Source organism: Oncorhynchus mykiss, chromosome 10 (assembly GCF_013265735.2).
Source record: "Oncorhynchus mykiss isolate Arlee chromosome 10, USDA_OmykA_1.1, whole genome shotgun sequence".
In the NCBI taxonomy this organism is placed as follows: Eukaryota; Metazoa; Chordata; class Actinopteri; order Salmoniformes; family Salmonidae; genus Oncorhynchus; species Oncorhynchus mykiss.
In genome coordinates, this window is record NC_048574.1 from 71,536,529 (window position 1) to 71,541,291 (window position 4,763).

The window sequence follows — 4,763 nt, forward strand, 5'->3', positions numbered from 1 at the left end:
TATTCCCTTATTCAGCACTTTTTGTAGAGTGGAGTGGAGTACAGATGTCATATCTTAATTTGATCATCCTGTTGTTGCAGGGATTTTCCTGCAAAGCAGGACATGCAAGATTGTGGTGTTTTTGACGTTTAAAAAGTCTTCTAAAGTTTGTAATATCCACCATAACATTTCAAACTTGATTTAGTGGTGTGGGGGCTGTGCTTTGGCAAAGTGGGTGGGGTTATATCCTGCCTGTTTGGCCCTATCCGGGGGTATCGTCGGATGGGGCCACAGTGTCTCCCGACCCCTCTTGTCTCAGCCTCCAGTATTTATGCTGCAGTAATTTATGTGTCAGGGGGCTAGGGTCAGTCTGTTATATCTGGAGTATTTCTCCTGTCTTATCCGGTGTCCTGTGTGAATTTAAGTATTCTCTCTCTAATTCTCTCTCTCTTTCTCTCTTTCTTTGTTTCTCTCTTTCTCTCTTTCTTTCTTTCTCTCTCTCTCTCGGAGGACCTGGGCCCTAGGACCATGCCTCAGGACTACCTGGCCTGATGACTCCTTGCTGTCCCCAGTCCACCTGGCCGTGCTGCTGCTCCAGTTTCAACTGTTCTGCCTGCGGCTATGGAATCCTGACCTGTTCACCGGACGTGCTACCTGTCCCAGACCTGCTGTTTTCAACTCTATAGAGACAGCAGGAGTGATAGAGATACTCTGAATGATCGGCTATGAAAAGTCAACTGACATTTACTCCTGAGGTGCTGACATGTTGCACCCTCGACAACTACTGTGATCATTATTATTTGACCATGCTGGTCATCTATGAACATTTGAACATCTTGGCCATGTTCTGTTATAATCTCCACCCAGCACAGCCAGAAGAGGACTGGCCACCTCTCATAGCCTGGTTCCTCTCTAGGTTTCTTCCTAGGTTTTGGCCTTTCTAGGGAGTTTTTCCTAGCCACCGTGCTTCTTCACCTGCATTGCTTGCTATTTGGGTTTTTAGGCTGGGTTTCTGTACAGCACTTTGTGACATCAGCTGATGTAAGAAGGGCTTTATAAATACATATAATTGATTGATTTCCATTAACGAAAACTGCATCAACCCCTACATAAAACATTTCTATTAATTAAAATCCACGTAATAATTCACATTTTCTGCTGCAGGATTATTTTCCTGTTGTAGCAAACTGGTTCAAATTAAGATCCTACATCTGTAGAGTGGAGAGGTTTCAGGAACAAGGGGAGCAGTTTGTGTGATGTGTGTGTGTGTGCACATGTGTAAGTTCTTGCTTGCATGTGTGTGTGTGAGTGCTATTGCTAACAATAAAGAGTTATCTCAGAACTGGGATGGCTGGCCCCACTAGACAGCCAGCCAGCTAAGGAACCAATGAGTGAATGGCGGAAAGGCAGCACAGCTGTTTCTCATTGGTAACTCAGTACCGGCTGATGACCTACATTCTACTGGACGTCTTTAAAACCACCAGGGCCCTTCTGACTGCCACAGTTAGACTCTCTCAGAGAGAGGGAGGGAGGAGGAAAAGAAGGAACGAGAGAGAGGAATAGAGAGAGGGGAGAGAGAAAGACAGAGAGATAGAGAGAGAGGGAGAGACAGAGAGGGAGAGAGAGAGAGAACCCACCACAGACCTTCTGACCGCCAGAGTCAGACTCTCTAATCCCTCAGTGATGGGGAGAGGCAGAAAGAAGGAGAGAGAGAAAGGGAGGATGGGTGAGAGAGTGGGATAAACAAGAGCATGATATTGTTATGAAAGAGTACAGGAGAGAGATAAAGAGTTACCAAGGGAAGGAAGGAAAGGGAGGGAGGAAATACATGTGAGTGACTGAGAGAGGGAAAGGAAAGGGGTAGGCAGAAAGAGAGAGGACGGGAGGGTGTGTGTGAGACAGAGAGAGGGAGAGGGAGGGAGAGCGTTAAATATTGGGGAAAGAGTGAGAGTGTGATTGAGAGAGAATGCGAGGCAGCCACAGCCCTTGGCATGCCTCGCGAATGTGTTTCCACAGCCCACAAGTGCAGCTGTGCACATCTCCAGTGAAAAAGAACGAATGGAGAAGAAAAAACAATTCCGGACCAACATCTATTCTTCCTGGATGGACTTTGTGTTGCACCAGTGGCTCGGAAAATCCTATTTTTTCCAAATGTGTTGCCCTACTCAAACACCCTGCGGTCACTCAAACTTTCATAAAGTTTGGCTGTCTGCATTTCAATGAGGAGATCCTTTCATTAAAGTTAGCGTGCCGCGGCAGCATTCCTCAAAAGCAGAGGACAGGAACAGCAGACAGGGAAGCAGGGATCTTATTGTATTGACCCACCAACCTCCCCCTTTCCCTCCAAAGGAGGCTGCTTTCCTGGGCTCAGCCCGGACGAGGGACAGGGCGGCTGAGTGGAGAGCCGGAGAGGCCTGGTATGGCAACAGACCTGCAAGTTCAGCCATTATATAACTTCAGCACACACACACACACACACACACACACACACACACACACACACACACACACACACACACACACACACACACACACACACACACACACACACACACACACACACACACACACACACACAGCTTGATGGTCCCTCTCTAGGTTTCTTCCTAAATTCTGGCCTTTCTAGTGAGTTTTTCCTAGCCACCGTGCTTCTACATCTGCATTGCTTGCTATTTGGGTTTTTAGGCTGGGTTTCTGTCACACACACACACACACACACACTCCGCTCCGTTACAGAGGGAAGAAGGAACTGAAAGTGGGTCACTGTGTCCCGGAGAGAGAGAGATAGAGCGAGACAAAGAGTATGTGTGTGTGCGTGAGAGTGTGTGAGTGAGAGAGAGAGAAAGAGAGAGGACGACAGTGAAACGAGAAAAGTGAAAGGGGGGGACACAGAGACGGTCCAGCTTTTTACTCCACTGCTTAGGAATTCATTGGATGGAAGTGTGCTGTAGACAGACATCTAGAGGAAGGAGGGGGAGGGAAAGGGAGGACAGGGGATTCAGAGATCGGGGTTATGTAAGGGGAAACTGTTTCAGGAGTCAGAGAGAGAGAGAGGGAGAGAGAGAGGGTGACTGAGCAGAGAGAGATAGAGAGAAAGAGCGAGAGAGAGAGAGAGAGAGGGAGAGAGAGGGAGAGAGAGAGAGAGAGGGAGAGAGAGAGAGAGATAGAGAGAGGGTGACTGAGAGCAGAGAGAGAGAGAGAGAGAGAGAGAGAAAGAGAGAAAGAGAGAAAGAGAGAGAAAAAGAGAGAGAGAAAGATATACAGAGAGAAAGATATACATACATTTAAACATACCAATTAGGATTTGGCTAAAAATACTTGAATCAGTCATAGAGCCCATTGCCCTTTATGGTTGTGAGGTCTGGGGTCCGCTCACCAACCAAGACTTCACAAAATGGGACAAACACCAAATTGAGACTCTGCACGCAGAATTCTGCAAAAATATCCCCCGTGTACAACGTAGAACACCAAATAATGCATGCAGAGCAGAATTAGGCCAATACCCACTAATGATCAAAATCCAGAAAAGAGCCGTTGAATTCTATAACCACCTAAAAGGAAGCGATTCCCAAACCTTCCACAACAAAGCCATCACCTACAGAGAGATGAACCTGGAGAAGAGTCCCCTAAGCAAGCTGGTCCTGGGGCTCTGTTCACAAACACAAACACACCCTACAGAGCCCCAGGACAGCAGCACAATTAGACCCAACCAAATCATGAGAAAACAAAAATATAATTACTTGACACATTGGAAAGAATTAACAAAAAAACAGAGCAAACTAGAATGCTATTTGGCCCTACACAGAGAGTACACAGCGGCAGAATACCTGACCACTGTGACTGACCCAAAATTAAGGAAAGCTTTGACTATGTACAGACTCAGTGAGCATAGCCTTGCTATTGAGAAAGGCCGCCGTAGGCAGACATGGCTCTCAAGAGAAGACTGCCCACAAAATGAGGTGGAAACTGAGCTGCACTTCCTAACCTCCTGCCCAATGTATGACCATATTAGAGAGACATATTTCCCTCAGATTACACAGATCCACAAAGAATTTGAAAACAAATCCAATTTTGAAAAACTCCCATATCTACTGGGTGAAATTCCACAGTGTGCCATCACAGCAGCAAGATTTGTGACCTGTTGCCACGAGAAAAGGGCAACCAGTGAAGAACACACCCCATTGTAAATACAACCCATATCTATGCTTATTTATTTTATCTTGTGTCCTTTATCATTTATACATTGTTAAAACACTGTGTATATATATATATATATATATAATATGACATTTGTAATGTCTTTATTGTTTTGAAACTTCTGTATGTGTGATGTTTACTGTTCATTTGTATTGTTTATTTCACTTTATATATTCACTTTATATATTATCTACCTCACTTGCTTTGGCAATGTTAACACATGTTTCCCATGCCAATAAAGCCCTTGAATTGAATTGAATTGAAAGAGAGAAAGAGAGAAAGAGAGAGCGAGAGAGAGAGAAAGAGAGAGAGAGAGAGAGAGAGAGAGAGAGAGAGAGAGAGAGAGCAACACATTTTTTGCATGACATGTCTGTCTTTCACAGGCTTTCATGTCACCAAAGGCAGGTGTCCTGTGACACGTGACTCAACTGCTTTTCTGTGGTGCTGCAGAGAGGACCTCTCTTTCAGAGAGAGGAGGGGAGTTTGTGTTCCAGATTTCAAGTTGAGATTCCACTTTGTAAACACAATGTTGACACAGTGTTGATACAATGTTGACACTCGGGTTGAAACAATGTTGACACTCGGGT